Source organism: Lissotriton helveticus, chromosome 10, assembly GCF_964261635.1.
Source record: "Lissotriton helveticus chromosome 10, aLisHel1.1, whole genome shotgun sequence".
NCBI classification, from domain to species: Eukaryota; Metazoa; Chordata; class Amphibia; order Caudata; family Salamandridae; genus Lissotriton; species Lissotriton helveticus.
In genome coordinates, this window is record NC_136071.1 from 134,661,229 (window position 1) to 134,674,118 (window position 12,890).

General features: G+C 48.5%; 1 protein-coding gene across 1 annotated transcript in view; it reads right to left on the minus strand.

The window, feature by feature from the left end:
• The window catches only part of UBE2I (ubiquitin conjugating enzyme E2 I), a 210,087-nt gene extending 203,737 nt beyond the window's left edge, over nucleotides 1-6,350 (minus strand). The window contains exon 1 of the mRNA XM_078664939.1: nucleotides 5,414-6,350. The gene's annotated coding sequence lies outside the window, so the exon portion shown is untranslated. The remainder of the gene's footprint in view (nucleotides 1-5,413) is intronic.
• Between the last annotated feature and the right edge of the window lie 6,540 nt (nucleotides 6,351-12,890).

Here is a 12,890-nt window from a genome sequence, read left to right on the forward strand (position 1 = left end):
CGGGAGAATAGAAGAGAACGGGGAATTAGAGAAGGAGGTGGGTGGAAGAGAGCAGCAGATCAGCACAGCAAAAGAGAACAGGGAGTTAAAGAAGGAGGCGGGTGGAAGAGAGCAGCAGATCAGCACAGGAGAAGAGAACAGGGAGTTAAAGAAGGAGGTGGGCTGGAAGAGAGCAGCAGATCAGCACGGTAAAAGAGAAGAGAACAGGGAGTTAGAGAAGGAGGCACGGTGGAAGAGAGCAGCATATCAGCACGAGAGAAGAGAAGAGAACAAGGAGTTAGAGAAGGAGGTGGGTGGAAGAGAGGAACAGATCAGCACAGCAGAAGAGAACAGGGAGTTAAAGAAGGAGGTGGGGTGGAAGAGAGCAGCAGATCAGCACAGGAGAAGAGAATAGAACAAGGAGTTAGAGAAGGAGGTGGGTGGAAGAGAGGAACAGATCAGCACAGCAGAAGAGAACAGGGAGTTAAAGAAGGAGGTGGGGTGGAAGAGAGCAGCAGATCAGCACAGGAGAAGAGAATAGAACAGGGAGTTAGAGAAGGAGGCGGGTGGAAGAGAGCAGCAGATCAGCACGGGAGAACAGAACAGGGAGTTTCAAGTAGGAGGAGGGTGGAAGAGAGCAGCAGATCAGCACAGGAGAAGAGAAGAGAACAGGGAGTTAAAGAAGGATGTGGGGTGGAAGAGAGCAGCAGATCAGCACAGGAAAAGAGAACAGGGAGTTAAAGAAGGAGGCGGGTGGAAGAGACAGAAGATTCGCACAGGAGAAAAGAACAGAGTTAAAGAAGGAGGCGTTGTGGAAGAGAGCAGCAGATCAGCACAGGAGTAGAGAACAGGGAGTTAGAGAAGCAGGTGGTGGAAGGAAACAGCAGATCAGCACGGGAGAAAAGAACAGAGTTTAAGAAGGAGGCGGGTGGAAGAGAGCAGCAGATCAGCACAGGTGAAGAGAACATGGATATAAAGAAAAAGGCAGGTGGAAGAGAGCAGCAGATCAGCTTGGGAGAAGAGAACAAGGAGTTGGAGAGGGAGGTGGGTGGAAGAGAGCAGCATAACAGCGCAGCAGAAGAGAACAGAGTTAAAGAAGGAGGCGGGTGGAAGAGAGCAGCAGATCAGCACGGGAGAAGAGAACAGGGAGTTAAAGAAGGAGGCGGGTTGGAAGAGAGCAGCAGATCAGCACAGGAGAAGAGAACAGGGAGTTAAGGAAGGAAGCGGGTGGAAGAGAACAACATATTAGCACAGGAGAAGAGAACAGGGAGTTAGAGAAGGAGGCGGGGTGAAAGAGAACAGCAGATCAGAACAGGAGAAGAGAAGCGAACAGGGAGTTAAAGAAGGAGCTGGGGTGGACGAGAGCAGCAGATCAGCACAGGAGAAGATAATAGGGAGTTAGAGAAGGGGGCGGGTGGAAGAGAGCAGATCAGCACAGGAGAACAGAACAGGGAGTTAAAGAAGGAGGCGGGTGGAAGAGAACAGCAGTTCAGCACAGGAGAAGAGAACAGGGAGTTAGAGAAGGAGGCGGGGTGAAAGAACAGCAGATCAGCACAGGAGAAGAGAAGCAAACAGGGAGTTAAAGAAGGAGGTGGGGTGGATGAGAGCAGCAGATCAGCACAGGAGAAGAGAACATGGAGTTAAAGAAGGAGGCGACGTGGAAGAGACAGAATATCAGCAGAAGAGAACAGAGAGTTAAAGAAGGAGGCGGTGGAAGAGAACAGCAGATCAGCACAGGAGAAGAGAAGAGGGAGTTAGAGAAGGAGGCAGGGTGGAAGAGAGGGAGGGTGATAGATAGATAGAGGGAGGGCGATAGAGGGAGGGAGGGGGATAGATAGAAGGAGGGCTATCGATATAGAGGGAGGGCGATAGATAGATAGAGTGAGGGAGGGCGATAGATAGAGTGAGGGAGGGCAATAGATAGATAGAGGTAGGGCGGTAGAGTGAGTGAGGGCGGTAGAGTGGTAGAGTGAGGGCGGTAAAGTGAGGGCGGTAAAGTGAGGGCGGTAAAGTGAGGGCGGTAGAGTGAGGGCAGTAGAGGGAGGGCGGTAGAGTGAGGGCGGTAGAGTGAGGGCGGGCGGTAGAGGGAGGGCAGGCGGTAGAGGGAGGGCGGTAGAGGGAGGTCAGTAGAGGTAGGGCGGTAGAGGGAGGGCAGTAGAGTGGTGATGGTGTGTGAGAGGGTGAGGGTGTGTGAGGGTGTGTGTGAATGAGGGTGTGTGAGAGTGAGGGGGTGTGAGGGTGGGTGAGGGGGTGTGAGGGGTGTGAGGGTGTGGGGGTGTGAGTGTGTGGGGGTGTGAGTGCGGGGGGGTGTGGTGTGAGGGAGTGGGGGTGTGAGGGAGTTTGAGAGTGAGGGGATGTGAGGGTGAAGGTATGTGAGGGTTAGGGTGTGTGAGGTTGAGAGGGTGTGTGGGTGAGGGTATGTGAGGGTGAGGATGAGGGGGGTGAGGGGGTGAGTGAGGGTGAGGGGGTGGGAGGGTGGGTGAGGGGGGTGAGAGGTGTGTGAGGGTGAGAGGGTGTGTGAGGGTGAGGGGTGAGAGGGTGTGTGAGGGTGAGAGGGTGTGTGAGGGTGAGTGAGGGTGAGAGGGCGGGTGAGGGTGAGTGAGGGGCTGTGAGGGTGAGAGGACGGGTGAGGGTGAGTGAGGGGCTGTGAGGGTGAGAGGGGGTGGGAGGGTGAGAGGGGGTGAGAGTGAGTGTGTGAGAGAGTGTGAGTGAGGGTGTGTGAGGGTGAGGGTGAGGGTAAGGGTGATGAGGTGTGAGGGTGAGGGGGTGTGGGGTTGAGGGGGTGTGTGGGTGAGGGTATGTGAGGGTGAGGGTATGTGAGGGTGAGGAGGTGTGAGGTTGAGAGGGTGTGAGGTTGAGGGGATGTGAGGTTGAGGGGGTGTGAGGGTATGTGAGGGTGAGGGGGTGTGAGGTTGAGGGGGGGTGAGGTTGAGGGGGTGTGAGGGTGAGGGGGTGTGAGGGTGAGGGGGTGTGAGGGTGAGGGTGGGGTGTGTGAGGGTTGTGAGGGTGAGTGAGGGTGTGTGAAGGTGAGGGGGCTGAGGGGGTGTGAGAGGGTGTGTGAGGGTGCTGAAGGGACGTGAAATAGCGTGTCCCATCTGTAATGTACTGGTCGGTGAAATAACGTGTTTTGCGAGTGCTGAAGGGGACCTTATAAGTGTTGAGTCACAGATATTGGCAACGTTTTTAAGGTATGTTGTAGAGCAACACCACCTCAACTTTCCCTACTCTTGTACTTTTGATGCACCTGTGTGACTATACACCCTGTACTCATCTCCTACCTCAACTATGCCTATCTTCATGCTAAGTATTTTAAGATCGCTTAAACAAGTATATGCTCCTTATTTTTGTACTTTTATATTATTGGCACAACTGTTTGACTATGCACCTTGTACCTAATCTATGATAGAAGACACTACCTCACCTTTGACCTACCTCTTGTGACCTACCTATATAACTATGCACCTTGTACCTATCTACCTCAACTACTACAGTCTATTAGTCTATGACCCCCTTGTCCTTGTAAAGCGCTCTGATATCTGCAAAGATCTTGTTCGCGCTATATAAAACTCTCAAAAAAAATAAATAAATAAACGTATCTGCTGTGTTCAGTACTGTAAAGTTTGTGTGCAAGTTGTGCTTAGTATAGTGAAGTGAGGGCAGTGGCATGGTGTGGAATGTCGTGGTGAGTTGTGATATGATGTGTAATGTTTTTAAAATTAAATACATTTTTTTGTTGTGTGTTATTTTTCTATATTTACTGCTCAATAAAATATTAACCTATGGACAGGCTGGAACATTGTGTATGGTATTTCCACCGAAAACAAAGTGAATGCTCTTTGTTGTACTTACTGTACTGCAAATGCTGGTAAATGAAAGCCAACGTGAATATCTATTTAGCAGTGAAACTTGTATGTGTTTGCGCATTACCTTGCAATCCGCACCTTCGTTTAGCTTGCAAATCCAGTAAGTGTGGAAGGGGGCGGGAGTAAAGACAGCAGGGACAATGGGCGGGAGTGAAGAGATCACAGACAACGGGTGGGGGCGGGAGTAAATAGGGCACGGACAACGGGCGGGGGGAGGAAGTAAAGAGATCACGGACAACGGGTGGGGGGTGGGAGTAAAGACAGCAGGGACAATGGGAGGGAGGCAGGAGTGAAGAGATCACGGACAACGGGTGGGGGGCGGGAGTAAAGACAGCAGGGACAATGGGAGGGAGGCAGGAGTGAAGAGATCACGGACAACGGGTGGGGGGGCGGGAGTAAAGACAGATGGGACAATGGGAGGGAGGCAGGAGTAAAGAGATCACGGACATCGGGTGGGGGGCGAGAGTAAAGACAGCAGGGACAATGGGCGGGGGGCGGGAGTGAAGAGATCACGGACAACGGGTGGGGGGCGGGAGTAAAGACAGCAGGGACAATGGGAGGGAGGCAGGAGTGAAGAGATCACGGACAACGGGTGGGGGGGCGGGAGTAAAGACAGCAGGGACAATGGGAGGGAGGCAGGAGTAAAGAGATCACGGACATCGGGTGGGGGGCGAGAGTAAAGACAGCAGGGACAATGGGAGGCAGGCAGGAGTAAAGAGATCACGGACAACGGGTGGGGGCGGGAGTAAAGACAGCAGGGACAATGGGCGGGGGGCGGGAGTGAAGAGATCACGGACAGGTTTGTAAAGAGGGCACGGGCAACGGGCGGGAGTAAAGAGATCACAGACAACGGGTGGGGGGCGGGAGTAAATAGGGCACGGACAACGGGTGGGGGTCAAGACTGATTTGCATAATGCTGGGTCTGAACTGAGGTGGCATGGGGAGCACAAGAACTATGGCTGTTTATGTCTCATGTGGGACCAGCAGATGTCCTTGTGTGACACGCAATCAGCAGTGACGTACATTGTCTATACATGATAAGTGGGGATGATTGCCGGCAGATTATAAACCGCCATGAAGGTCACGCTGGGTTGATGCACACTGGGCGTGGACGTACATGATGTAGACATTGTAAGTTTGGTTATCCATGGTTTAGGAACGCTTACATTGATGTATATGTATTGTTTATAGTTAAGGAGCATAGAGGTTTATGGTTTATTAATGGTCATACCCAGGTCCGGTAGCTCAGTGGACTAATGCGTCCCCTCCAGGAGCCTGTGTTTGGGCCAATGGCCAAAGGTCCACTCAACCTTTCATCCTTACAAGATTGATAAAATGAGTACCACTGAGTTGGATAACAAACGCACCTGTTATTTAGTGCCAAGATGTCCCAGGGGATGAATGCGTGATTGATAAATGTATGATATGCTATGGTATGTTATGGCATGTTATGTCATGTAATGTTATGCTATGTTATGTTCTCATGGAGGGAGGTGGTTTATATAGACTTTAAATTAATTTCAACACTTTATATACTTTATACAATGTCAGCCTGGACGCCTGTCACTTACCTTTGTTGGTCCCGCCCATTTCAGCTGGAGGCTCAGCTCACACTCTGTATTTACTGTCTGTGCTAACATGCCATTCACATGACCTTCACATGAGCAAGGGTCCTTCCTGTCCTCTCCCTCCATCAGCACTGGCAGTGACAGTACCAGGTGCCACTGTTGTATTCGCAGCCCCGTCCCAGGGTCATGCTGCAGACCACGTGACGTGCACGGGCAACGGGCGGGGGTAAAGAGATCACGGACAACGGGTGGGGGGCGGGAGTAAATAGGGCACGGACAACGGGTGGGGGCGGTAGTAAAGACAGCAGGGACAATGGGAGGGAGGCGGGAGTAAAGAGATCACGGACAACGGGCGGGGGGAGGAAGCAAAGAGATCACGGACAACGGGTGGGGGGCGGGAGTAAAGACAGCAGGGACAACGGGTGGGGTCGGTAGTAAAGACAGCAGGGACAATGGGAGGGAGGCGGGAGTAAAGAGATCACGGACAACGGGCGGGGGGAGGGAGTAAAGAGATCACGGACAACGGGTGGGGGGCGGGAGTAAAGACAGCAGGGACAATGGGAGGGAGGCGGGAGTGAAGAGATCACGGACAACGGGCGGGGGGAGGGAGTAAAGACAGCAGGGACAACGGGAGGGAGGCGGGAGTGAAGAGATCACGGACAACGGGCGGGGGAGGGAGTAAAGAGATCACTAACAACGGGTGGGGGGCGGGAGTAAAGACATCAGGGACAACGGGAGGGAGGCGGGAGTGAAGAGATCACGGACAACGGGTGGGGGGAGGGAGTAAAGAGATCACTAACAACGGGTGGGGGGCGGGAGTAAAGACAGCAGGGACAACGGGAGGGAGGCGGGAGTGAAGAGATCACGGACAACGGGCGGGGGGAGGGAGTAAAGAGATCACGGACAACGGGTGGGGGGCGGGAGTAAAGACAGCAGGGACAACGGGAGGGAGGCGGGAGTGAAGAGATCACGGACAACGGGCGGGGGGCGGGAGTAAAGACAGCAGGGACAACGGGAGGGAGGCGGGAGTGAAGAGATCACGGACAACGGGAGGGAGTAAAGAGACCACAGACAACGGGCGGGGGGCGGAGTAAAGACAGCAGGGACAACGGGAGGGAGGCGGGAGTGAAGAGATCACGGACAACGGGCGGGGGGAGGGAGTAAAGAGATCACGGACAACGGGCGGGGGGCGGGAGTAAAGACAGCAGGGACAACGGGTGGGGGTGGGAGTAAATAGGGCACGGACAACGGGCGGGGGAGGGAGTAAAGAGATCACGGACAACGGGCAGGGGGCGGGAGTAAAGACAGCAGGGACAACGGGCGGGAGTGAAGAGATCACGGACAACGGGCGGGGGGAGGGAGTAAAGAGATCACGGACAAGGGGGGAGGGAGTAAATAGGGCACGGACAACGTCGTATGGAAAACAAACGGAAGAGAAAGCACGCCTGTTCCTCTGGGAAAGGTGTTGTTGCAGCAGGCCTAGGCAAACACATCGCTCATCCACCAAGGCCTGGAAGACATTGGGGCCGAGGTGACAAGGGAAGGGGTCAGAAAAAGCACAGAGCTCCTACTGCTCCAGCAACAGGAAGGAAACAACGGACATGCACTGGTAGCCGTGGGCTGTAACGGAGCCCCTAAAAACACAACTCTAACCACCCTAAGACCCCGGCCCATCATCGCTCAGTGCCTGCCTTCCCAGTGCGGCCCTGCTGAAGGGAGCGAGCGAAGGATAATGTCTGAGCATGCGCCTCAGCTGTACGGGCGCACACTCAGTCACGCTGTGCGTGGTTCCGTGAGCGTGCACATTGGACGTCTAGGAAAGTCGTCATCATCGAAGCCAGCCGGAAGATTTGCGGTGCATGATCATGGAGAGCCCCGCCTGTTGCCAAGCCTGAGCCGCTGACACACACCTGAGGAGGAAAGACCGGCCTGGAGAGCAGCGGGGGAGTCCTGAGTCAGCCCGGTGAGTAGGGGGGACGTGTTTTTTGGTGCATCAGGCTAGCGAGACAGAGATGGGCGCTTGGAGTGTATGGATGTGCGTGTGTGACTGTGTGTGTGTGCGTGTGAGCAGGTTGGGGGGGTGCGCCTGTGTGTGTGAGCGTGTGTGTGCTTGCGTGTGTGTGGTTGTGCGCTCGCACGCGACTGAGAGAGGCATGGCTGGCAATCCTGGAGATGTGCACGGCTCCAGGGGGCTAGGCATGCGCGTCCACGCTGTGAAATCGCCGCGCGTGCCCCTGTCTATGTCCCTTGAGAGCCGATTTAACAGCAATAGGTCTCGAGCGAGACCTAAAAACAGGTAAAAGAGATCCTAGATCAACTTGAATACCAGGGGGTGATTGAAACTTGCACCTCACAAATGAACAATCCTTTGTTTCCTGTCTCCAAACCAGATGATTCATATCGTCTTGTTTTGGACTACAGACACTTGAACTCATGTTGCAAAACTTTTGCAGTGCAAAACTCACACAGTGCAGCTCTAATGAATAACATAGTGCGCAAAAAATACAAAACAACATTAGACATCTCTAACGGATTCTTTTGTCAAAATATAGCACCAGAAAGCCGATATTTGACCGCGTTCTCAATAAATGGCTCGCAAAAAAAATTCTGTCGTTTACCACAGGGGTTCAAGAATAGCCCAGGATTATTCTCAGCGAGAGTAACAGAGTTACTACAAATATATGATGACGAGGCATTATCTTATGTCGATGACATCTATCTAACAGATGATGACTTGGATACTCACCTGAAAAGAGTGAACACCATAATACTTGGGTTCGCAGCAGAGGGTTACAAATTCAACTTTAAAAAGTCAAGAATTGCCCATCTAACTGTCCTATTTTTAGGATATGAATTATCAAGTGAAGGCAAAAGCCTGGCTGACAATTTCCTAGAGAAATGTGCTGTAATCCAAGCACCAAGAACACTAAAAAACTTACAATCAATTCTAGGTTTCCTAAATTTCGGAAGAACTTACATTATAAATTATGCAGAGAGGGTTAAACCCCTCTATGATTTAATAAAACCAGATTTTAAAAGAATCAACTGGACTCAAAAACACACAGAAATTTTGAGATCTTTACAAACAGACATGTTAGGTAAAACAAAACTACAAACACGTGACAACACACTCAATCTTGTGATTCGAGTCATCCCAGGAAGATGCGGATTCACATACCTGACCTCTAATGAGGGAGAAACGGTACCAATAGCATACAAATCACACTCGTACACAAAAGCTGAAATGAAATTTAGCCCAACGAAAAAAATCCTTACCGCGGTACAGACTGCTGTAGCGAAAGAAAGAGCCCTAGCACAAGGTAAACGAATAATCATCGTGACACCAATACCAGCCCTGGAGGCGGTAACAAAGGCAAGCATTCCGAATGCTAAAGCACTTCATCCGAGATGGATACAATGGGCTAATTCCCTTGCTGCAACAGACGTGGTATACGAATTTGATCCTAATTTAAAAACACAAGAATTTCTCCAATATGAAGAACATTACGGCTGTATAATATATACGGACGGATCAGCACAACCCGCAGTGGGGGGTAAGCAAGCTTACAGTTCTGCGTGCGCGATTGTTAAAGGTCGCTGGCACGAAGGAAAATTTAGACCACTAGTAACTAAAACACAATCTCTAGGAGATTGTACAGCTCAGCGAGCTGAACTACTAGCATTCAAGATGGCGCTTGAAAATACCGATCGAGAATTCCCCACACTCATAGTGTGCGATTCATATTATTGCATTCAGTCTTACAATGAATACTTGCAGATCTGGGTTCAGAACGGTTTTAAAGATGCAAAAGGTGGCACAATCAAGCATAAAATGCTTTGGGAACAAGTAGTTCTTTTACAAAAAGAACTACAAAAGACTCACGTGATACATACACTGAGTCATCAACGTGATGGCGTTCACGTTGCAGGGAATTCATTGGCTGATGAAGCAGCGAAGGCAGCTGTGCGGACGGCTTCCGTAGCTGCCGTCACCAGATCAAAAACAAAAATAGACAGCGAAATATTACAGGCTGTCAGCGCTACAGTAAAATATGCGATAGAAACACTCCCGAAAGGCTTTCCAGTAAAGTACTCATACATAACTGATGCGAATAACATTCCATTTGCTCGAATCCCTGGAGTGGGGGATAGGGCAATTCCAAACATGGAACATAGGTTAGGACTCATTATAGCGGCACACGAAGGGCTTGCTTCTGTACATGCTGGCGTTTCAGCCACAGTATCATTATTAAAACAGAGATACTGGTGGCCTAGAATGAGAAGACAAACTAGGAACTATGTTCTAGAATGTGAAATATGTCAAAGAATGAAGGTATCAACAGTGAAACGACCAGCCCAGACGCCCCTTCTAATCTCAGATAAACCATTAGCGTGTGTTTACCTGGACCACTGCGGTCCCTTACAAAGGGATGGTAACTATAAATATATCATGGTCGCAGTGGATTCATGCACGAGATTCATATGGATGTGGCCCCAGCGATCGGCTGACGCCAGAACTGTTATAAAAGATTTGCGAGTCTTTATCGGCACATACGCAATTGGCATGCTGCATTCTGACCAGGGTCCTGCTTTTAGCTCTCGGGCTTATAAGGAGGCCATGACCAGCATGGGCATTGCATTGCGGTACTCTTGTCCCTTTCATCCTGAGGGAAATGGAATCGTGGAAAGAAAAAACCGTGACATAAAGCAATCTATAACAGCAAAGGTATTAGGTTCGGGAGCTGGGTGGGTCAAACATCTAATAAGTGTCCAACGTAGTCTAAACAATCTGGCAAGAAATTCTCTGAGAGGTCTCAGTCCGTACGAACTATTGTTTGGGACTAGAATGTTAGTCCAGGACTTAGATAGTCAGACTTCAGTGGTTAAAGAAAAATGCTTTGATATCAAAGATCGCTTGGCTATTTTACAGGACTTAAATGAAACAAGAAGAGACCTGAGCAACATAAAGTTGAAACAACAGCCAACAACCACTGAAGAGAAACCACCTGTCCCAGCAAGGCCTGTCTGGATTCAAAAAATCGCGGATCTGGTCAGAGAGAAGATCGCGGTAAAGAAGGAATTTGGGCCTTCTTACAGAAAAGCAGTTCCTGTCTTGTCTGTCAACGGGACGAGATCAGTAGTATTACCGCCCCTTGCTGGTAAAAAGGAGAACCGAGTTGTATCCATCGACCTGGTTAAACCACAATCATGTGGCCGATAACAAGTAGTAGGCCAAGTGGACTCCCAAGAAGTAGCAGAACACCAAAGTTTGCTACAAATACAGAGGTTCAAACTGAAAGACTAATCATATTTGATAAACCTACAGTGAAACAACAAGGACTATGCAACCAAACCTCTTGAAACCCAAATCAAAGCTTTACATCAAGAAACTCCATTCTACAGTGATGTAACTACAGACTATGCTAATGAAACAAAGCAAAATCTAAAAGCAAAAAGTAACCCAGAAGCAATTGAAACAATTTACAGAACAGAATCCGGCTACTTCATCAACTTCGATGATTTTTCTGAGGATCTGAATGAACCTGAAGATCATCCAACGAAAAGAACTTTTAAAGACAAAGCAAAGGAACTTTCTCATCAACTAAAAGAAACCTATCTGATTTCTCCATGGATTGAAATTTGGGTGGCATTTGGTGCATTTATCCTCATACTTTGGCTCATCATGGTACTATGCTTGGGACATTTCATTGAGGGAAAATATGCTAAAATGGACACAGCAAGCCAGAATATCAACTTGGTCCTTGAACAACACACATCTTCACACGTCGAGAAAAGAGAACTTTCGTCTGTAAACTTCACAGCCAATCCTATACCCGGCGGGGTAGCATGGGACAAAACTGAATATGAAATATATGGTCCGGTTGAACTCCTGAAGTATCCACACCAATTTAAGATTTCATTGAGTGACTTTGTAAAACAAAGCACATTTGCTGATGATTGGGACTTTGAAAGTATTAATAATATGATGTCTGATCTAGTGATGTCAGCTAAATTTACAGAACATGATTATTTACAAGGTTCATCTAATTATGATGAGATGTTTTGCTATAACCACTATGGAAACCATTATCTGCATAAATCTACTCAGCCTAGAAATGTTTTAAATTTTAACCAATGGGAACATTGTGCAACTCCACCAAAAGGCAGTTCAAAAACATTTTATGATAAATATTCATACTTTTCAGGGTTTAACACAAGTAATGCAGAAACATTCTATTTCAAATTGTTAAATAAGACAGGAGTGAAAACCATGCTTACAAACACAAAATTGATATATTCAGACTCATTTTTTGATAAAAATGAATACATTTGGTTTTGATTTCTGGAACAATAACATTGAAACGAAAACGATCTGGGGCACAAAAGATTGGCAAGTGCAAGGTATAGAATCATTATTTAGAGCCTGCATGATCCCAGAACAAATTATATTTTTGAATGACACAATTCAGCAGACCACCTGTCTTGGTCTAGCCAAAATCAAAGACTTAAACAAACCGTCTATTCCAAAGCCAACAATGGATAGTAATAGCACCTCTGATGTTGAGATAGACGTAACCAGTATTTTAAACCAAAACAGAACACATCCTGAATGGAAACAATGGTTGATCTGGCCCACAGACACAAATAACTGTCAAGACAGATTCCTGAACAAACTACAGGGGTTCACATTGACCAGGCCAGACCCAAGATACTCCCAGAGACAACATCCAGGGATAGTAACTACTTACAGTGTGGGAAAGCTCTGCCTTCAATGGCTACATATATCCACACTGGCAGAAATTAAGCAACACCTAACTTTACTTAAAGAAAGTGCTGACTTGCGCGATTTCATTATGGGACCACGCAAACAGCGTCAAAAACGTTTCATAGCGGCCTCTATATATGCAGCTTATAACGAAGCTTGGAAAGAAACTCAAATTGAGACAGCAGAAAAAATACGGGAAATTGACCGTGTTAATTTGGAAAAATCACTTTCTGTTGTGGACAATGGGTTAATGACTCTGTCTTCCAGAATATATTCACTGGACAGTATTGTGTCTTCAGCAATCGATATAATAGAGCAAGACTTACTGATGTTACAACACGGTCAGTCTCAATTGCGTTCTATTGTACAGCTTGGCTGGACGTTACAAAATCTGCGTTCAGGCTATGTGCCTTGGCGTTTAATCAACACAACGTCACTGTTTAATATCTTTAACCTTACTGATAAACAAATCAGTTTGGCACAGAAGGGTGCTGACTATACAATTCTGAGCATTGAAAAACTTGAGAGATTACCATTGACAATGTCAGAACGACCTGTCATTGAATGGATAATACATGGGATAATAAATATTCCGATAACAACTTTCCAGTTTCAATACTGCCAAAAATATATACAGGCAGGCCAGTATGAAAGGTTGGGTAAAGGATACATTAAGTCGACATGGGACTTGCCCTATACACACACATGTGTTAG